We start from the raw sequence: 23,620 nt of genomic DNA, 5'->3' as shown, positions 1-23,620 counted from the left end.
AGTTGTGCGCCCATTAAGCGGTGAAGCCAATAAGGTGAAGGAAAACCCTTTCGCAAACTTGCGTACGCCGGGAAGAAGAACCCAAAGAAAAGAAAAAGCAAAGGCAATGGCCTTAGGGAAATCCAAACCACGTAAAGTCCTGAAAAACCTTAAAAAAATCAGGAAATAAATCTGGGACAGTGGATGTGACTGACTTATCGAAAGGTCCGGATGACGCAAATAAAGATATGGCAACACCCACCGGTAGTAGAGTAACAGCTAATGGAGCTACCCCCCCACTCCCCCGAGCTTAACCCCACAGCTAGCGCCGGCAACCTCTAAGTCAGCAGGCGCAAAAGGGGGGTCGGCGGTATCAAAATCCATTAAGGATTTCATTGGTAAACATTTTAAAGGGAAAGAGACAGCAGATAAGGAGACAAGTGTACTAGAGACCCCGCAAACCATCGAGGACTCGGCAGCATCAATCATGGAAGCTTTGAACTAGTCCGACTTTAATATTGCTGAGATACCAATGGAACCTCGCTTGTCTTCGTCGCCAAGGATGTTTCAGTCAATATTCACCAAGGACATAGGAGCAGATGCGGTGAATGAAGAAAGAATAGGCTGTAGCAATTCCTTGGGTGAAGGGAACATTGTTGGGAGGGAATCTAGCTTTAATGGACATGAAAGAGTAGAGAATTCAAACGTCGTTGGATTCGATGTATCAGGTGTGCCTCTACGCAGTCTGGAGGTGACTGGCTGCACCAGCTTATCCATGCTTGAGGTTATGCGAATGCTCCAGAAAACCCTGCAGGGCATTTTAGAGGTTTCAGTCCTAAATAATGACATTTTAAAAAGACAAGGTGACCAATTTAGGGATATAATCGGGGAGTTGGCACAGATTAAAAACTTGATGCCCGCATTAGTAAGACCAGTAGAAGCCCAGGAGGAAAATAAAGTGGACAGGGGAGGGGGGGGGAGTAGCGGGAAGGGCGAGTAGTCCCTTAGAGGATGTCCCCATAGAATATATATTTTACTGCCCAATGATTATAAAAAGGTATGGGGAAAAGGAGGTATAGAAAGCAAAATACAACAAGGCGAAGGAAAGGGGAAAAGGCCCCAGTTAACTGCCATCCCATTAAGCAACAGGTGTATGGGGGGGCAACCCCTGCACATAAGAGAACGGATAAGGTAGTAAGGCAAGAAATTAAAAAGTTAAACTTCGCAGATACAGGAGCAAGTAGCAGTAGACCTGAAGAACAACCCAGGAGGATAACAAGGAATAGAATGGGAAAAAGCGAAAAGGTTACCAGGAGGATTCACCCAGGGGTAAAGGAGAGCGCAGCAGTAAAATGGGGGATGGATAAGTCCCCAGGTGTGGGGCTTACCAACCTAAGCCACGGGAAAGGGGTTAGAATAAGAGGCAGAGAAGAAGTAAGCAGGCACACAAGGGGAGAAATGCCAGATGGAAATCTACAACATCGGCAGCCAGAATTGCCCGCAGACACTTGGATATTGGTAGAGCCAATAGAACAGGAAAAGGGGGGGGAAAGAATTAAGAAATTAAACCCCTTGAATCGTTCGCAGCTCCTCTCCTCATTTGCAAAGTGCCCCAGCCTAAGATATGTTAGTACTGCTGACTTAAAAGAAGTTGGGTTTACGGTTAATAGCAAGGGGGAGGAAATAACTAAGGTCCTACTCCACTCAGCGCTAATAAAAGATGCTATAGAAAAGGCGGAGACTGAGATGCTTTGGGAAGGAATTAGAATATTAAAAAGGGAGGAAGTGTTACTGGACAAAATAGGGAATTCATTCCTCAGGAACCATGCGGCATTGCGTGAAAGACAAATAAAAATGATTAACCTGGGGAGAGGCAAGAAAGACGCCCTTGAAATCATGATAATACCAAAAGATCAGAGGTGGGATGTTGAAGATGTCCTTGCTGGGAATAGATATAGAGAGTTGGCATACATGAACGGTGAGGAAGATGGTTATATGAGTAACATTGATTAGGAAGTAGGGTTGTCGCAAAGCCTATCCATTCTGTCCTGGAATGTAAACGGATATAATAGAATAGTGGCACAGGAAGGCTTTAAAAACACCCTGAGGAAAAACGATATTGTATGCCTCCAGGAAACTTGGCTGTGCGACGAAACCCCTGCAACCGCAGGCTCCACTCACCATGTAAAACCAGCAAAAAAGATCATAGTAGGTAGACCTTCTGGTGGTCTGATGACGCTGGTCTCAACAAGGATAGCTAAAGACATTGAACCCCTCGAACTTAAGTGTAACTGGGCATTGGGTAGTAGAGTGCGAACCACAAACAATATGTTGGGGGGGCGAAAATCTATGCATTATAAATGTGTATATACAGAAAGGGAAAACAAACAAGTATAAGGTTGACCTGGAATGCTTAAAAACAGACCTGGAAGATGTATGTGATTGTTATCCAAGAGATGTGCTCATGATACTGGGGGACTTCAATCATAGATTAAATCCCAAAAAAATGGACTCATGGCTGAGGGATCTGCTAGGAGTATATAAAATAGAGCTTGCACAATTTCCCTGTTGTGACATTACAACTCAAGATGATGAGCTTGGGCAACTGTTGGAGGCCATGGGACTGGTCTGCGTGAATGGAAGAAAGGAAGCGGACCGGCCCGCGAATCGTACTTTTAAAGTAGGGCAATAAATGTGCCCCATAGATTACGCATTCATACAGGCCTGAAACTTCCATTTAATCAAACAGTTTGAAATACTCACGGTGGAGGGTAGTGATCATTATCCATTGCAGGTAGAACTCCAGGTAAATAGCTCCCCGCATAGACAAAAAGTGCTATCAGTAGAGGTGGAATACCCCAAGCGACTCACCACGCGAATTACTGATGAATATATAAAGAAACTGAGTGCCCACCAGTTAACCGTGAATTTAGATAACCTAGCACCAGAAGAGGGTATAGCCTGGTATGAGGATATAATAAGGCAACTGGTGGAATGCCTCAGGATAAAATTAAAGCACGGTAAATACAAGTCAGTAAATAATGCGAAATTATACCCCAATAATATCAAACATTGGTTTGATGATGAATGTTGGAAAGTAAAGGCCGGTATTAGGAAACAGGAGAGACGCCTTAGAGGTAACTATAGTGATGAAGCGGCATTAGAACTTAGGAAAATAAAGATAAAATATAAGGCAATTATTAGAGACAAAAAAAGGATCTATAAGGACAAATGTTGGGGGAACCTACTCGAGGTAATCGAAGAAAAAAAATGTGAAAGGCTTTTGGAAGTTAATACAGGAATGCCAGGGAAAGTCCTAGGGACCCTGCAGTGTTCTGTGCCAGAGGACAAGTGGGTGACCTACCTAGAGGTAATTTATGGTAAATGGCCAAGGAGGGAGGGAACAACAGCCAACGTCTGGCCTGGAATAAGGGAAGAAATAAAAGTATACTTTTCCCCAGACCTAATTAGAGGTATAATAACTAAGTTAAATCTAACACGGGCAGCGGGTCCAGATAATCTACCAGCTGTCATTATAAAAACGAACATAGAATGGTGGGCGGAATTTTTTTCCAACATGTTCCAAGGGGTTTTAAACACTGGCAATTTCCCAGATAGTTGGAATGGGGCTATTGTTAGGTCAATACATAAAAAAGGCGATGTAAACTCTCCTAAATACTATCGCCTAATAAACCTTCTGGACATAGGTGAAAAGGTTTTCTCCAAAGTAATTCTAGGTTTACTAAAGGAGTGGGTGGATGACAAACAGATAGTACCCCCAGAATAGGGGGGGTTTAAAGAAGGCCACTCAACGGTTGACCATTTTCTTGCTCTTTGGTCCATTGCACGGAAGTCGATCAATCCGAGGGGTAATTTATTCTGCTGTTTCGTGGACTTCCGTGCAGATTTCGACCTGGTGGACAGGGAGCAGCTGTGGTCAACACTGGTAGGGTACGAAATACAGGGTGACCTGTTAGCCCTAATCCAAGCACTGCATACAGAAAATTGGGCACAGATAATATTGGACGAGGAGGGATGATTGACTGAGAGAATCCCAATTGGAAACGGTTTAAGGCAGGGGTGTGTACTCGCCCCCTTATTGTTCGCCCTGTTTTTAGCAGACCTACCCCAAAAATTAAGAGAGATTAGAGGGGCGAACCCGAAACTGAGAGGAAACCAGATATCGTGCCTCCTCTATGCCGATGATTTGGTGATTATGGATCAGATGGAGATAGGCCTCCATAGAAAATTAAATAGGTTTAAAGAATATTGTACAAGTAAAAAATTTGTAGTAAACATGGAGAAGACAAAAATTGTATGTTTTGGAAGGAGGAAAATGAAGTTCTCATGGTACCTTGGCACAGTTTTACTTGAGAGGGTGACTGATTATAGATATTTGGGAATGTGGTTCTCTGGTACCCTGAAATGGTATACACACTTGCAAGCATTAAAAATGAGGGCATTGGCGTCTGTGAAAGGCCTAAAAAGATTTAATAATACCTATGGAGAAATGTCGGATAGGCCGGCTTTAAAAGCCTACCAAGCAATGGTCCCCCCACAATTTTTGTATGGAGCCGAGGTTCTTTACCTAAGTGGTAAGACCTCCTGGGATAGAGAGGAGGGAAATATACTAAAAAGCTTATTCCTGCTGCCTAAATCATCTATGGTGCAGGCAGCGAGACTTGAGCTGGGTACCACCTCCTGGGCTATAACTGCTTGTATGGCCCTTGTACGTTTTGGCAGCGATTGGGAGCAGGGGAGTTTCTTAAAATCTCCCAATGGGCCAAAGAGGCAATTGCCACTAGCGAGCTACCCTGGGCAAAAGAGACTAGAGCATCAATAAGTAATGCATATGGGGTGCTCGATTTGAAGGTATGTCCGCCGCAAGACCACATAACAATAGGTAAGAAAGAATTAAGGCTTCAAAAGGCCGATATGTCCCGTATCTATGATCGGGAGTACCTTTTACAAAAGACCTCGGTAGCCCACATGACATTGGCCTGGGAGATCGACCAACATTTCCCCTATGTGGACCGGCTACCAAGTTACAGTTTAAGGCGGGAAGTTTTAAAAATGCGTATTGGGATAAACCCATGTTATGCGAATAACGGGGTTCGAAACCTTATGATAGGATGTAATGGTAAATGCACTTGCACATTAGGTACCACCTGCGATATTTTACACATTTTACTAGATTGTATGAGGTTTTTAGATATACGAAAGGAGTTTTTATGTCCGATTTTTAAAAAGTATAAGATTATGAACAGGATGCAAGCCGTTAACCTTTTGCTGGAAATGGGGAATTTAGATATAGCCTGTGCTCTGGGGAAATATATGAATAAAGTCAAGGTGTTCCTCAAGTGCATAGAGTAAGCACTAAAATGCTCCTCCTTAGCATTACATAAAGGTGAAACAATCAAGGGATAACAGTAGTACGTGCTGCATGTTGAAGGAGTTGATGTATAGGTATGAATTAAGTGATTTTATTAACTTAAATGTTAGAATACTCTGATTTTAAAAAGAAAGTTAAACTATATGTATGTTGAGGTGTAATATGTTTTGTGATACCGCCGTGTTACGTTTTGTTGTTTGTTTTTATCAGGATAAAATATAAATTGGACTTTTATGGTTGTAACAAACCAAATAAAGTTTTTGTTTGACTGACTGACACTGGTAAATTAAACACGGATTATCCAATGAGCCAGATTGTGGGGATATCCACACAAGATAGAATAGAAAACTTGTACTACTCATTTTCCTTTAGAGGGGTTATCTTGAAAATCTGGCACTAATCTGGCCATGTAGGACAAAGGAGCCTGAGCACCAGTGGTCTGAATAATTCCTCTTGGCTGCCTTATTTACTTCGGGTGTGAGTGGTACAAGCATGGTTCTCGTACCTCCAGTCAATGCTATTTTATTTATTTATTTATTTATTTATGGTTTTTGTAAAGCGCGACACTCGTCCCAAGGGACATCACGGCGCTGTAAATCAAAGGAAACTGCTGAGGACTGAATTGGGGAGTTAGTTTTTGGGGAAAAGGTGAGTTTTAAGTTTTTGGCGGAATTGAAGGTAGTTTGTGGTGAGTCTGAGGTCTACAGGTAGCTCATTCCATCTTTTGGCAGCCAGGTATGAGAAGGCGCGACCGCCAGTTCGCGCTTTGTAGATGCGTTTAGATTTAGCCAGCGCCAGGTGGTTTGATCTTAGGTTCCTGCTGGGGATGTAAAACTCAATTTTCTCTTGAAGAATGAGGGGGCCCGTTTTATGAAGAGCTCTGTGTGCATGACAGAGTAGTTTGAAGGTGGCCCTCTGACGCATTGGTAGCCAATGGAGTCTTTTGAGACATGCGGATGCCGAGTCTCGCCTGCCTTTGTTACATACCAGTTTGGCCGCCTGGTTTTGGAGGATCTGTAGGCGGGAGAACAGGTGTTCGTTCATCCCTTCGAACAGGGCATTTCCGTAGTCCAGGCGGCTAACTAGAAGGGCTTGAGTGACAGTGCGTCGACAGTCCAGGGGTATCCAGGAAAAGATTTTTGCCAGGAGTTTAAGTATTGCGAATCCCTTGCCCCATAATGAACGGATGTGGTCCTTCATGGACACGACATCGTCCATAATGATGCCGAGATTCCTGGCATGCTGTTTTGGAGTAGGAGCCGATCCCAGTGAGGATGGCCACCATGTGGCATTCCATGTGAGTTTAGCTCCTCCAAACAGAAGTATCTCTGATTTGCCGGCATTTAGCTTTAAGCAATGGGTGCGCATCCAGCTAGCCATTTCAGAGAGACAGCCGTGTAGCTTTTCTTTTGCTGTCTCTGGTCCCTCATCCATTTTCACCATCAGCTGTGTGTCGTCGGCATATGAACATATGCCGATGCCCCACTTTCTTGCAATGTCTGCCAGAGATGATACGTAGACATTAAAGAGAGTGGGGCTCAGTGAGGCCCCTTGTGGGACTCCACAGCTGATGTGGTAGGGTTTTGAATGGAATTGGCCCATATGGACTGATTGGCTGCGATTGCTGAGAAACGATTTAATCCAGCCCAAAGCTGTGGCTTGCACTCCTTTGCTTAGGAGGATGTTTAAATACAGTAACACTAAACTGTACCTTTTTTTCGCATCTTCTATGTTTACTGGAAATGTTTTAACAGAAAATAATTTGCTACCATAATTGTAATCTTTGCTACTTAAAGCCTACAGCTCAGTTACTGGCCTTTTGAAAGTAAAATTCTGTCAGAGCCTGTGTCAACTAACCTCATCTTTCTCTCAAACCAATCCCCCCTCTCTTTGTGATCCTGAGGTTTAACAGACTGGTTAACAGTACAAGTAGTGACGCTATTATAAACTATTCTGGTGTGGTTCAAACGAGACAGTGACGTGCAATATTTGACCAAGTGCAGTAATTAACCTGATTGAAATCACTAGAATAAATGGGCAGATCTCTAGCAAACACAGACATGAGGAGTCAGGGCCAGGTGAAAGAACAGCTTGCAAAAAGTATTTTCAAAATGTCAGGCAAATGTCCATGCACACTACAACCAACATGAAAAGCCAGCACTGGCAAAGCCAGTAGGTCTGGGTTTAGGTGAGAACACCTGAAACAAAAGCATGTAGAAATGAGGTTTCCATTCAAAAGCACATTAATGCCAGACCTATTGGCTTTGGTTGTGGCGACAGCAGTGGTATTGATGGTATTATTATTACTAATGGTAGTTTTGGTGGTGATATTGCTGGTGATGGTAAAGATAGCAGTATGGTTGGTGTGGTATTGATGGTGGAGATATTGTACTGGTCGGGGTTAGCGTTAATGTTGGTGGTGTGGTATGTGTAGTGGTAGCGATAGTGATATTAATGAGGAGATAGTAGTGTCAGTATTGGTGTACTGGTTGGTGGAACCGCTATTGGTGGTATTTGCAGTTGTTCATATTTAAGGTATGGTAATATGATCATATTTGTGGTATTGCTTGTGATACAAAAGATGATACTGGAGTCGTATTGGTGGTGGTAGTACTGGTGTTGATGTGGTATTCTTGGTGATGGCTGTGGTCCTGGCAGGGACAGAATTAGTGGTGGAAATGTGAGTTGTATTGGCGGTGCTGTTATTCATAGTGTCAAAATTGATGGTACAGGTGGTGGAATTGTTAATGGTGCAGATTTAATTGTTTGTTTCACACTGGTTTGGGCATTAAATGTATCAGTGATACTTTTTTGAGGCATTGATTTTAATGGTGTAGGTGATAATGCTGGTGCGAGTGGTGATGCGTTTTATCAGTGGTGGTAGGACTGGCATTGCAGATGGTGGCATTGGTGTAACGGAATGGTGTTATTAGTGATAAAATGCTGGTATTTTTCGTAGCAGGGAAGGCAGAACTGTTGGTGGTAGTACTAGTAATATTATTGGTGGTGGTAGTCCTATTTGTCGAGGTGCTATTAGTGGTGGTGGGCTGAGTAGCAGTGGGGTGGTACTAGGGGTCTTGGTTATGGCAATGATGGTGCTGGTATCAGTGGAAGCACTATTCACTCCCAACGTCTGAATGTGGATAAAGCTCATACAAATAAACACAGATCCACACCAATGCCTTCATAATAGTTCTGCACATGTTTCTACAATGTGAAAAACAAGGAAAACAAACGCCGATCTACAACAAAACCTTCTCCATAGCCCTGCCTCTGTCGTGCTGAGATGTAAAATTCCAGAAGCCTAGAACATACTGTTTGGGGTAAAGGACAAAAAATGTCATATTTATTTTGCCCACTGGACAAGTAGACCTAAGAAACTGCGCCATAAAGCCAATTAATAGATAGATGTGCATAATTGTTTTTAATGCAAAGCCTTTACAATTAGGGTTAACGCTCTAAAGAAATTGATGATTGTTTTCAAAATAAATCCACCCAAAAAATATTTGCAGCTTGAAAAAAATATATACCAGACCAGAGGTGCATTCCAAGGACAACTTTAAATACCATTTCTCTGAAGCATCATTTAATAAAACATGTTTGATGTATGCCAGTATATTAAGTAAAAATTAATAATGGAGAACTGGTGTAAAACCATTCGGGCAGCATATAAAATATAAAGTTGGAGCCCCATTCTTGAAGAAAGTCATAAAAGTGCACCTAGCAGTTCTTTGGCCTTGCACTGATGCAGATTTACTACTTTAAGGAACTCAGAACGGCTTACAGAAGTAGGCTAAGAAACTACACCGCTAAAAAACTTTTGCAAAAAGTTTTAGACATGAGTCTATATCTCCAAAAGCTGCAATCAGACGTGGACCACTGGGTAAGTGCTTTAAGATGCTTTAATGTCGGCCATTACGCATTTCGGTGCAGCCCGACCTTTATCACATGACAACGCTGCTACGTTCCTTCGAACTTTTTAAAGTGCATTACGTTAACTGTGATTGGTGAAAGGTAACAGACATAGAAGACCCATTTTGCATTGAGATTAAAGTGCTCAAGTTGGTAGTTAAACACTCAAACAATAATAAATATCCATTTTTGAGCGTGATACACAGGCAAAGTTAAAACCCATTCGGTAAAAACAGTCCAATAAATAAATGTTATCCATACAAATATTGCAAATAAATATAAATATATAATTATTCCAAATAATGGAAAAAAACTGTATGTTTTTAAAAGAAACCATCGATTTCTGTCCGGGTGTAACACGAGTAAATCGTGAACCATTCCATGCACCGGTTTTGCAAAATAACCTCGGATGGTTTAATTAGTGTATTACCCTGTGCTCATGTTTAAAGGCACATCAAATTGCAAAGAATATATATATATATATATATATATATATATATATATATATATTTGCTCATGGGAAACTTAGAGAGTAAGTGTAAATTTGTTTGTTAAAAAAATATTTCTGCCTATGGAGAAACTCATTTGCCTACACAACCACCAAGTGTTTGAGAGGGGGTGATCTCTTCCCACACTAAAAAGTTCTTTACATCTGCCCTTGTCAACAGAACATTTCCAACCTTTTCAAGGATAGGAATGAGTTGAAGAGGAGTTGGTAAATTCTCTTACACGTGTAAGTTTGAGAGCATGTGTTCCTAAACTCACCATGCAGTCTAGCACTGGAGCCACCAGTTCTCAACTTCTTTCAGCCCCTTCATGAAAGCAAATAATTTATTACCGCAAAAACTGTTTTTGTACTTGTAAGTCAACCTTACAAGCATAAATGCACTACAGGAGCACCCTCAATGCCGGGATCACCATGCAACTGGAAAATAGCACCAAAAAGCACAAAGTGCCAACTCGTTGTTATATGGTCACGCCGGACAAAGTCACAAGTTCAGTCTCACCGCGATGGAGTGCAGGCCGGCTACAGGGACTCTGTTAGGTCCGCTGCACAAGAGTACCTAAAATCTTGGCTGCAGAGCGATGAGGAGTCCAGTGTCGCAGATGCATTGCGAAGCGGTGATTCCTAGGAGCTGCGACACAAGGTCCTGCGTGGTCATCAAGGATGCTGTAGACAAGAGATTGGCCAAGCATAGTCAGCGTTGAGAGGCATAGTGCGTCATCATTGAGGATGCAGTTTACGAGTGGCTTGTGATGCAAAGGCCTGCGTCAAGCATGCGTCATATGGTGGCGGGTCCCCGAAGGCTGCAGGCGGTGATGCGAAGCTCTGCACCGGGTATGGTACACACAGTGGTCCCAATACAGAGTTTGGAGCGGCGATGAGTTGGGCAGGGGCTCAGATGTGTCGGCTCTGTTTGGACCACAGTTGGGCTAGCAGAGCACCTTCAGGCCCACTTCCTAGGCTCCAGGACTGGTGTGGCAGCACTTAGGAGGGCAGGACTCCCAGCTAGCACAGTCTAGGTGATGAAGGAAGCCTGCGTTGTCCCCGAGGCTTTTGATTAGGAGGTCAAAATACTAGCCCTTGGAGTTCACTCTGGTGGTCCTGGGTTCAATATGCAAGTTCAGCCCTTCTCACTCAGGCAGGAGGGCAGTAGAGAAGGGCAACAGAGCGGCAGTCCTTCTTGCAGCAGGCAGCACGGTAGTCCTTCTTCTCAGCCTTCCACAGGTCCAGATGTGTACTGAAGAGTTGGAGTCTGAGGTGCAATATTTATACCTGCACCCACTTGGCAGTAGAAGTCATTTCTCGAGGCATCCATCCCCCTGAGGTGTCAGGAATGCCCTTCCATCCTGCCTGGTCCTAGCTTGTCTGGGGAAACAAAACACTAGTGGCAAACCCCTTTGTGAGTGCTTAGGCAGGGCCTTTGTGATTGGCAAGAGAGGTAGGTGACAGCTCCTCCCCTCGTTAACTCAGAGTGGCCCATCCTGCAAACACCCATCTTCTCTTTGTTGCACTATCTGGGAGCAATACACAAAAACCAACTGCTAACTACACTTAGTCATTTGACCTAGGATACAAGCTGCTGATACCAAATGGTTGGGGCAAGAAAATGCCAAATTTCGAAAAGTGGCATTTTCAGAATTGTGACTAAAAATCCAACTTTACCATTTAAGAGGGTGTTTAATTACAATTCTGTAGACACAAAACTCAACCGGTCTATCTGCTCCGTATAAAAAGTTATCACATAGTTAATGTAATAAGGTAAATCAACGTTATCCTATCGGAGAGGTAGACCTTGCAGTACTGAAAAATGAATTCAGGAGTTTTTACTACCAGGACATGTAAAACTTAAAAGTATATGTCCAATGTTTTAAATACACTGCACCCTGCCCTCTGGGCTGTTTAGGGACTTCCCTAGGGGTGACGTGGATGTATTAAAAAAAGAAGATTTGGTTCTGACAAAAGGTTTATTTTGCCATATCAAAATGGCAGTGAAATCTGCACACACAGTCTGCAATGGCAGGCCTGAAACAAATTTGCTGGGCAACTTAAGTGGGTGGAACAATAAGTACTGCAGGCCCACTAGTAGCATTTAATTTACAGGCCCTGGGTACATGTAGTACCATTTTCCTAGGGACTTACAAGTAAATTAAATGTGCCAATTGGGTTGGTGTAAGCCAATTCTACCATGTTAAGTGGGGAGAGTGCAAGCACTTTAGCACTGATTAGTAGTGGTAAAGTGCTCAGAGTCCTAAGGCCCACAAAAATGAGATCAGCAAAAATAGGAGGGGTGAAGGCAATAAAGGTTTTGGGGAAAACCACCCTAATGCTTACCTGTTTAACAGAGAGAAATCACCACAACAAAGAAAAATCAAGAGAATGACATAGGGATTGAGAGTGATGAGGATGATGATTTTTTTGCATGATCAGTTGAGGTCAAGGCCACCTCCTTATAGCTTAGTTCAGCCTGCAGGGCAAACCCCAACTGAGACCCCCAGAGGGAGGAGCAGGTATAGGTCTCCTTATAGATTCAAGGCACCCCGTAGTATAAAGAAACCAGTGCTACCCAAACACTAGTAGTGCAAAGTACATCACCAATGCCAGCAGCCCCAGGCACGCCCTAGATTTTAGCAAGCACTAGCCTTTCCCCAATGCCTGTAATTAAGAGCACTCACCAGGTACAAGCAATTATGAGTGCCCCACAGGCTCCAGCAAGCGTAGGTGTTCACCCTACACTAGAGTCCCTGGAGAGAGAGTCTACTGATGCGTTTAGCACAGATAGGGTCACTTTGTCTACAGCACACGAATCAAGGGAGCCTAAAAAAAAAAAAAATGTCCGCAAAAGACTAACATTGTGGAGTTGTAAAATGAGCTGGGGGAAGAGTCGGAAGGGAATACTTGGCATAGATTTTGAAAAATACTGTAGTAGCGAAAAGCAATCTGTGTACATGAACAATGAAGTTGCAAGAATTGCACATGGCATGTAATTACAATACAAAAGCAGCCCCTAAACCAATGGGACTCTGAGCAATCTGTAACTTTTCATGAACAGTGGTATGCAGTGAATGAAATATTAACCGCTTCCGTGCGGCGCCGATTCCCCCCCTGTGCTGGACATTCCAGAACAGGGTGCGGTCGTGACAGAACCATTCCGTCATCAGCACAGCTCAACCGTGACTGATGACGGAATGGTTCCGTCACAAGCATCGAAGGGGTTAATAAATCACATGACCAAAAAACAGTATATTTCAGAAGAAAAATGTATATCCAAAATTATCATCCAATAGTCAGTGTTCAAACATTAAACTCACAACATAGCTACGATGTATCCTCAGTGAAAGAAGAAAAATTACTATAGAAAGTAATGAAAACAACAGTGATACAAACTTTTTGTGTGGTTATAACAAACAGCAAATCGTGGTAAAATTATAGGCCAATGGTACAATGTAATCTTTTTGATGTACTATGTTGTGGACGGTGGTACAATGTATTGTTGATGGCGTTTCAACTCTCAACGTGACACAGGGGTCTCATCAGGACAACACCGATGAAAGGACATTTGTAATAATTAATAAATAAATAAACAAATTAGGAAGAGTGTGACCTGGACAATTACTTGTGCTAAGGAACTGAAAGTAAAAATATTTTTTGGTCAGTGAGTAAAGTGCAATAATGGTCCAAAAATAAGGTGCCACACATGGTAATGCTTACTGATGTTGGTAATAAAATTATGCACTGATTCGGGGGAGGTAATATGTGACCTAGATTTAAGCGAATGACTAACATTAAATCCAAGATATTGTTCATGGACTTCATAATGGACTTAATCCTCGTCATTCACATTAATATAGCCCTACAGCCCGCCGTAGCGGGCTATTCCGGCTATTAAAGGCCTGCTCCTGCATTAAAGGCCGAGTCGAAGGCAAGGGACTTTAACAAGAGACCAGGACTTTAATAGCCGGCATAGCCCTGCTACGAAGGGCTATCAGGCTATTAGAAGATTCTGCCACTAGAGGGCAGAATGTTCTAACAAATAAAACAAAGGCCTCTCGGAGCTCGAGGGGATTTAAATCCCCTCAAGCTCCGAGAGGCCTTTGTAAAACATTGGAATGTTGCTCTGCGGGCCTTTACCAGCCAGTAGAAGCATGGAGCACTCCATTGTCTACAATGGAGCTCCCAACATTCCAATGTTCTAATCTAGGTTACGTCCCATGACTAAGAATATAATTTTATTACTAACACCACTGAGCATTACCCCGTGTGTCATCCTATTTTTGGACGATTAATACATCCTACTCACTGGCCATGTTAGGTGATTATACTTTAAATTCCTTAGCACAAGTAATTATCCAGACCACACACTTTTGGATAAGACTTTCTCTGTAAATATGAAGTGTTGCGTTGGTATAATGTATTAATTTGGACAGAATTCATTGCATACAATATTTTTTGCTGATTTGTTAGATTAGATGTAAATGATACAAAATTGAATTTTATGTGAGGCATATGAAGAGGAGTTTGGGTTAAATTAGTCTCAAAGGAAGAAGTTTAGAAAGACTGAGTGACAAGAGTTTGAAGGCAATGGAATTGCAAGTCTTGAAATGCAAGTCAAGGAATTGGGGGATAGTTACCAGACAATGAGGAGAATTAGAAAAAAGAAAACAGAGAACAATGGTCAAAAAAGGAAAGGTCAAATGTGAGAAAGAAGAAGGTGGAAACAGATAGTGAGAAAAGTGGCTGTACTGATGCAGGCCTTGAAAAATCGAACATTTTACCAGACCTGCAGGTCTTGTGACTTAAATAATCTACTCGACCTAACTGTACTGCTATTGACCCATGATCTGGTTTCAAATAGTGTGATCCTAGACAAATAGTTTAATTCATTGAGCCACCATTTTCATGTTCAAGTATAACACCTTTAAATAGGTTAGCTCAGCATTTCTGATTTACAAAAAAACTCTTTCGTTTGATTCAATAGACTAAACTTTTGCTCCATATATAATACAAATATAGCCGTATATAAGATATACATGACCCTGACTTGTCACTTCGTTCATGAACAGCATGGACATCAGAGCAGAGCAAGAATGTTTCTCAAATCAAGTTTAAAAAACGACCACTTTTTAATAAATATGTAACTAAAGCATAAAGTGGTAGCACACGGTCATTTGCAATCAGCACATTTCCCATTGAAATAGCCATAATATTTTCAAGTGATATGCCGTTTAGCTGAAAGAAATAGAGTGCACAAACAATAATGTTTTGAAATTGAATTTCTGAAACAAATTGCCATCTGCACTTCAGCAAGTAAAGGGTTGTGATTTGTTTTGCCTTATTTAAATCTTTGTTTGCATCATACTTCTAAATTACAAAAAAAGTGAATTTCTAATTCCTGATATCTTTTGAAATACGTGCCCTATTTATTTACAAGCTATTTAAATGTGTGTCTGAAAAAATGTCAAAGAGAACACAATTTGGCCAAATGGGAGACAGGATTAAGAAAACATGTTTCCTGGTTCTTCCACATTTCCAACCAGTCTACTAGACCACAACTGGATTGTCAGTAATTCGTAAGGCAAACCTTTCCTCCCACAAGCTGACTTCAAGCAGGTTGTTCAAGCGCTGGTTCTACCGAGGCTAGATTATGGCAGTGCTACACAATGTGGCCTCCCGAAATATACTTTGGCCCCACTTAAAGCGCTATTGAATGCGGCAGCCAGACTGAGCATGGGTACTAAAAGATCTGCGCACATCTCCCCAGTCCTAAAATCCCTAAATTGGCTGCCTTTTGAAGCAAGAATACAGTTTAAAATCGCTTGCCTGACTCACAAAACTCTCCATCTCAAAACCCCCAAGTACCTATGCCAAAAGCTGGAACTATCTGGTGGTGGTAGACAATCAAGAAGCGCTAACACCTTCCTTCTGAAACCACAGATATTTTGAAAAAAGAGAATTTGTCAAAGAGCTTTCGCCAGCTCAGCTCCACGAATCTGGAACTCTCTCTCCCTAGAAATTCGCAGTCTCACCTCCACAGTTGCCTTCAAAATTGAAGTAAAACGATTCCTTATGAGCAAGTTCTTACCTTAATGGGGCTCCGATCTTTTGCTTGAAGTTACTGGACTCACTCCATCATTTACTGTACTTACTCTAATGATGTGTTTGCACCCTTTGTAATTGTTTCCTGTGTTATGTATTTGACGCTTACCTAACCTTGACCAACCGTAATTGTGAAGCGCTCCGATATCCCTCGGGATCATGTTTGCGCTATACAAAACTTTATAAATAAAATAAAAAGGCCAAGTGGCTGCTCTTCCCAGAGAAACGACATTCTAGCCATAGTGTTTATTTCCATCATATTTAGGTAAAATGGTAAAGCTGAGGTTAGATAACAAATATTCTAGTATTGTATTGCATTTATATAGCGCTTACTACCCCTGACGAGGCGTTGAAGCGCTTTTTCGGCGAGTAGCACGCTACTCCGGGACCCATAGAGGATTAGTGTTGAATTAGAATAGTGAAACATGCAAGTACATTTTAAGTGGTGGATAGGTTAGTCAGTTGTTTGGATTTGGAATGATAGCAGAAGGATAGAGGAGGAAAAAGGTTTGTATTTATATAGCGCTTGTTACCCCTGATGAGGTGTTGACGCACGCTATTCAGGAAGCCCATAAAGGATTTGTAGTGAATTAATATGGTGAAATATGAAGTGATTTCAGTGGTGGATATTAGTCAGTTATTTGAAGTGAGAAGGATAGCGGAGGGATGAAGGGGAAGAAAGGTTTGCGTTCATATAGCACTTGTTACCCCTGATGGGTGTTGAAGCGCTTTTCTGGAGAGTAGCAAGCCACTCCAGAACCCATAAAGGATTAGTGTTGAAAATTAGTATAGTAAAATATGAAGTAATTTGAGTAGTGGATATGTTATTCATTTATTTGGGTAGAGCAGGGAAGGTGGTGGGATAGAAGAGGGAAAGAGGTTTGCATTTATATAGTGCTTGCTACCCCTGATGGGGTTTTGAAGCGCAAGTAGCACGCTACTCTGGAACCCATCAGGATTAGTGTTGAATTAGTATGGTGAAACATGAAAGTAATTTTAGTGGTGGATATGTTAGTCACTTATTTGGATTGAGAAGGGTTGGGAGGGGTAGAAAAGAGGGAAGAGTTTAGAAAGGTTTGTTTTAGGGGACGGTATAGTAAAAGAGGTGTCAGATGATGCAAGGAGGGGTAGAGTAGGAGAGAGTCTAGAAAGGGTTATTTTGGGGATCATAGTAGTGGTATGGGGTTTGGGATAAATGAGAGTGGATGTAGAGGATATATTGATAGATATATATAGGATGAGAGCTAGGGTAGCGCATTGGAAAGAGTAGTAGAAAGAAGTTTGAGATGAGTCAGAAGGTTGGACTAGAAGATATATTGAGAGAAGTATAGGCTGAGAAATAGGGTAGTGCATTGGAAATGCTAAATTAGAAGAAAGTGATAAATATATAGATCCATAAGTACATTGAAAGTATATAGATACATAAAGGAGGTAAGTATATTGGACAGCATTTCTGGCTCTGGTCCTGGTTAGTCTCGAACAGGCTCAAACAGGCAACTGCCCTTGTCTTCTCTGCCCTTAGCCTCGACGCCGGGGCTGAGACGCCCTAACCCTGGCCATTTATAGCCCTATTAATCAGGAGACCCCTTCAGCCAATGGGAACCCTAGCCCTAACACTATCCAATCACAACACTAGCCCTAATACCTAGCACCAATAGGAGACAGGACCTTACAACCAATCTTAGCTCTAGTCCAAGCACCCAATCAGATCAAAAACCCTGATCTCGCCTACTGGCGTCAAGTGATGCGCACAGTATCGCAGACGCTGGGGGTATCACTGACTCCTGAACCACGTAAATGCCTATTAAACATCTGGGAGCCAAACGATTTGTCCAGGTACGGGCTGATATGGGGTACATTGGCCATCATGGTAGCGAAACGGGACATAGCGCAAATATGGGGATCCCCAGAGCTGCCCACAGTGGCACTGTGGAGCAGGAACATGGACTTGTTAATGTTTACGGAGCGGACAGTGTATATAAATAGGGCATGCCCGCGTAAGTGGAACAAGGTTTGGTCCTTATGGAATACATACAGGGGTGATCTATGTGATCCACTACCGGAAGACGACGATGCCAGCTCCGATGAGGAGGTAGAGGGGGAATGGGACTGATGAGAATACCTCTGGACCAAGTTATAGTGCGTGGTGCGATTCCACACTAAATGCAGTATGGATAAATTCTGATCCCAGGCGTGGATCTACTCATACACCTGATGGAACTATTGTCGTGCTGATTGTTAATGTGTTTGTTTGTTGAAAGTTTTGCAAAATCATACAACGAGAAAGAAACTAAAATAAGACAATGATAGGCCTTTGGATGGTCCGCTATACACATTGAGTGAACTATGTACACCTTCATTTGAGGCGCCGCCGGACCCCAGCGATGTCGGCTGACAGGCTGTGTTAACTGAATAACGCTGAGCAGAGAGTGTAAAAAAACGCGGCCAGCCCCAGAGGTTGTAGGCCATAAGCTGTGTCATGCCAGAAGTGTACAATAAAGGTCTTTCAAAAAAAAAAAACCCTGATCTCTACATCCAATAGAGGCCCTAGCCCTACCTGTAGTCCCAACCCAAGTCCAAGCAACCAATGGCACAGGATGCCCTAGTCCCTACTTCCAATAGAAAGCTTAACCCTACTCTTAGTCGCACAACTATTCACACCAGAAGCCCTAATCGCTACTTCCACTTCAAGGTCTAACCCTAGCCCTAGTCCCACCCTACTCTCTACAACCAATAACATAGGAAGCCTTAGTCCCTACTTCCAATAGAAATCCTAACCCTAGCCCTAGTCCCAATCCTACATTGATTGAATCACAGACCCAGAAACCAATCAGAACCCTCTAATACCCAACCAATGAGGACAGTAACCCTAATCCAATAGAAACACCGGATACAACCACCAGTCAGTGTACACATGTACCAACCACTAGCAGAAAATATAAGGTCCCAGCAAACCTCAGACAAGGTTTGCTGGCCAGGGAGTTGGAAGCTGCTTCTCCTGTTCAGAATCTCCTAGGAGACAGACAGGCTCAATCCACACTTTGGACTTCTGCAGGTAAAGGCCTCTCTAACTTGAAATCTATCAATACTGTTTGAATAAAACTCTACTCCCTCTCCTGGCCAAAAAACGAAGTGCACAGTCCCTAGTAAACAGTTTAAACAGCTCACAGAAGCACCCTCCGATGTAGAATATCCCCGTTGCGGGGGGCGGGCAGGTGGGCTGGTTTCACTGGCTTGTGAACACGAAAATAATAACTGGGGTTGCACTGTTTTAACAAACAGATTTTAGCACAGAGCAAAGGAGAAATTTGGAGGGAAAACTGAATTGTTACCAGGAATGAAAGGGATAAACTACAGAGTCTGGACTGCAAATCCCACAATTCAATATGTTAAATAGAAGCAATCATGGGCAGGAAAAACCACAAGTTTAAAACACAAAACAGGTAATAAAATATGCAATCACAGGCAGGTTAAAACTACAATTTTAAACTGTAACAACCACAGGCAAAGACAGTAATCACAGGAAGGGAAAATCGTTTTTTAACAACTTTTGTTTTGGGGAAGAGACAGCACTAGTCTGCCTCCTTACCACTTCCTGGACTCTGCTCACTGCAATCTGGGGCACAGGTAGGCTGCCACTCCCAAGATGGAGGAGAATGATTTGGGGTGCACCCAGCAAAGCCGTAAGGGGCCTGGGCAGGTGTGAGGAGAGGGCTCAGAGTTGCCTGGTAGCTGAATAGCCAATCCCCAGTCCTGGGTCTGCTGGCCATCTGCTGGCCTGGGGGTGGGGACTAGAGAGCTGCTTCTCCTGTTCAGAATCTCCTAGGAGACAGGCTCAATCCACACTTTGGACTTCTGCAGAGAAAGGCCTCACTAACTTGAAATCTAACAATACTGTTTGAATAAAACTCTACTCCCTCTCCTGGCCAAAAAACGAAGTACACAGTCCCTAGTAAACACAGTTTAAACAGCTCACAGAAGCACCCTCTGATGTAGAATATCCCTGTTGCTGGGGGGAGGAGGGGAGGCAGGGGGCTGGTTTCACTGGCTTGTGAACACACAAATGGTGGCTGTGCCCACCACTAACTTTTAACCAGGCGCGGCCAGTACAGGTAAGAGCGGTGGGGAAGGGGTCAACACACAACAGGAAAGGGAAAACAAAACAAATAAAACCACCTAACTTTAGCTCAACTGGGGATGCAGCAATCGCGAGGCAAGTGGTGTTATTCATTTTTTCTCTCCATTGTTCCATGCTTAGAATGTGCCCAGTGGACAAAGCCTGAGGCTGTGGGTACTTACTGGACAGTATGGATGGTAGATACTGATATATACGACTGGTGTTTCAAAACTTAACAATTGTATTCCATTTGCATACCAGCGCCCAACTGCATTGACTCTCTTGATCAGTACAAAGAAACTGACCCTTTCCTGCTCTCAGCTTAACTATATTATGAGGTGTGTTCAATGACTTTTCAGTTCCGGAAACTACAGACAAACTCCAAAAAAATGCTTCCAAGAGAGGGGGCGTTCTTTTTATAGATTGAGATACTACTACAGAATCTTTTGGTTATTCCAGTATCTTCTTGTGAGTCTGAGAGAAGTGTCAGTGGTCTCAGCCAAATGAAAACTTGGCTCACATCAAGTAGACTGAATCATGTTGCCATATGCAACATGCATAAAGAAATGATGTGCTCAGTTGCCCTACAGACAATAGCGAAACAATCTGTCCTGCGCACTGAACAGTGCAAAAAACGTTTGGGCTTTTCAAATTAAATTTCATACTTTTATTACAGATTCCTGCAGCAAGAAAATCCAATTTCTAATTAGTCCAATGGCATTTTGAGGTTTAGGATTGCCGTCGAGAGCATTTTGTTTATTCTTCCTCATTTGTTGATTCCCCCCGCCACCCTTTGTTTGTTTGGTGCCTGAAGATGTAAGGTTCATAAACACGTTTTTTCCCACATTTGGTAAAAAACTTTGTGAATGTAAATAACAAAAAAACATACTTATTCTTGCAAACTGGGACTACAAGCCAACCTTACTCAATAGTTCACTTCAGAACTATGCAATTGTATTCGTTTAACGGGTGTACGGTCCTCACACAAGAGCGATTTGTATAGGGTAACTGAAAAGTCCACAAGGTTGTCCCTGCACCCCACCTGCCACCCCGTCCCTCCTTCCCCCGCCCTTCCCGAAATTGAGTGTCTCCTTCGCCCCTGCATGTATTCAATATGAACCTCAAAGGTCATGTTAGGGATGAACATAGTGAACACAAAGGGTAGTATTTCTATGTCTGCTACTAAGTGCTTAAGTGGTATTTTAACCCATTAATAATGTTGGATCTTTGCCTTTTCCTGCTCGTTAGCTCAGACAGCGTTAAACTGTGCTAGAAGAGTACTTACTTTCACTTTCATTTCTTCAGCGCGGAAATCGATGGAACCATTTTATTTCATTTCCGTAAACAAACAGGAAACTTTAATGTGAGTGGAAAAAACATGTATTGCCACGCGTTCAAATACACCACCATTATACGAGCGATGTATGGCGTTTAGGCAAATAATATTTAGTATGGTGTGACATTTGGAACGCTGCGATTATCACAAGATTACTGAAAAACGACTGAAGGCAAAGGCCTCGTGGCCGACAAGGACAGATCGCACTCGCGATCAAAGGCGTTTGGTATGTGTCGGTGCTTGAAATGAGAATATAAAAGTGTCGGTACTTACACCCTAGTGTACCTGCCCGCCCTTCTAAGAAATGCAGGTAATCTCCTATTCATTCACATGAAATAAATGCAGAATACTTTTTTGAACCTGCCCATTTAAAACACTGTAGGGTTTGGTGAAATATAAAGCAAGCCGTTTATAACGCAGGTTCTTAAATGCCCTTTAACGTGTGACAAATTCTAACTCCTTCCGTGTTAGTATATTGTACTTTGCATGTACAGGCGTTGTGCCCCGTAACTAATTGGGTGGGGGGCGAAACTACACGTCCCAGAATATAAAGCGCTATTTTAATGATTACAGCTGCATGAAGAAGCTACCTATCTCGCACACTTTACAAAGTAGCTCTTGGCTGCTACGTACGGAGGGGTATGAAATGCACGTACAGTCGAAGTAACGCTGTAGGCTCTATGTTACGGTGGGGTATATTAGTAATCTCTCCTGGGTGAGTGCTGGGATGGAGTGTCGCAACAGGGGTACTACTAAGGCAAAACCCAGGCTTTACCTTTAGGAAGCTTAGTCTGCTTCTGCTATCCGATGAAAGCTGTAGCTGCGCAGCTGAGGGATTAAACTGCGTGCGCCGGGCTCGAACGACAACCCAGCACTTCTGTACCCCGGCACGTAGTGCCTGGCCGCCACGATCTCCAGGTGGACGCTCACTACCGCATTCACCGATGTCTCCGCCCCTCACGGAAGAAGTTTCTGTTTCTCTGTGTCAGAGCTCAGCTGACTCCCGTGAATGACAGGAGGGAAACTCCGGAGTGTAGCCAATGACGTTAAGGGAAAGAAGCCTAAACAACCTCGACCCACATAACGACGACATGCAGGCACACAATAATATTAACATTTATTGTTCAACACGCATTGAAACACTTTAGACGGATATCACACACACACACACACACACACACACACACACTGCAAGGAAGCCCCGGAGCTGTCACGTTCTCTGGGTCTACTTCGTGTGAGTAACTCAACCAGGCCTGGAATTTTCCTTGTATTCTGAGATTTTTAGTGCTGAATTTATAAAATTATAATCAGGGCAACTGGATGGAATTATGTGGCAGAAGATTGTCAAATTATGCTGCAGGGTTAAGTAAATTATGCGCCACAAAAAGGCAAATTATGCGGCGTAATGTGGCACATTTTGTAATAGCACTCCTTCATTATTTTGTGATTTTTAAACTTGGCAACTCTCTCTGAGGCATTGGCTGCACCTCATGAGCAGGCCCGGTTCCAGGAATTTTTATGTGGGTTGGCCAAGGGTGCATTTGGATGGGCCACTGCAAGCTCGATTTTTCGCATATATGTCTGGGCAGGTCTGCTTCAGGGCCCTCCTTTATCTCTTCTTAGTCTTACAGGGCCCAGTAAAACGCACTCTTTCCCAAATCTCTTTCTAAATGTGATCATTCTCAAAAAGTGTTTTTTCCATGTAATGTCCCTTTGATGGGAAGAGGAGGTTTCTGAGGTGGGAGTATCAGGCAAGTGACACTTCTCTGGCTCCCTCTGTGCGAGTCTTCAGGGAGAATCCCTCTTCATTACTACCTCCACATGACCACGGACTCTGCAACGCACTCCCTTACAGGCTTGATTATCCACTACTCCTCTCCAGTGCACCTTACCTCACAGATCACCTTGGGTGCCCCATATCAGGCACCATCAGGCTCCACTTTAATTTTTCCCGGTTAAAACATTAGGAAAATCACCTTCAAACTTAAAACATTGAATATAGCAGTAAATATAATTAGCACGCACTTTAAAGTATTTTCCACAGTAGCGCTTATGACCCGACTGCTAATTAAATAAACAAAAACAGAAAGGCCGGCTTCAGCGCTGATGCAAAAGTCTTTTTTGGCGCTGTGCCAATAACCTCTTTCCTTTACTCCCACCTTCCATGATTGCCCCTCATCTCCCAATGCCCCCCTCTATTGACCTCCTCCTCGGATTCCCTCAAAGCCACACGCCACAAGTGCCCCTACTCTCCCCATAGCCCCTCCCCCTATTGACCTCCATGGA

At 43.0% G+C, this 23,620-nt stretch overlaps 1 protein-coding gene across 1 annotated transcript in view; it reads right to left on the bottom strand.

Moving 5' to 3' along the window:
- OPTN (optineurin) overlaps positions 1-22,345 on the bottom strand; it is a 592,249-nt gene extending 569,904 nt beyond the window's left edge. Inside the window, exon 1 of the mRNA XM_078674172.1 lies at positions 22,110-22,345. The gene's annotated coding sequence lies outside the window, so the exon portion shown is untranslated. The remainder of the gene's footprint in view (positions 1-22,109) is intronic.
- Between the last annotated feature and the right edge of the window lie 1,275 nt (positions 22,346-23,620).

This window comes from Lissotriton helveticus, chromosome 1_1 (assembly GCF_964261635.1).
Source record: "Lissotriton helveticus chromosome 1_1, aLisHel1.1, whole genome shotgun sequence".
Classification (NCBI taxonomy): domain Eukaryota; kingdom Metazoa; phylum Chordata; class Amphibia; order Caudata; family Salamandridae; genus Lissotriton; species Lissotriton helveticus.
This window is presented reverse-complemented; position numbering and strand designations above follow the sequence as displayed.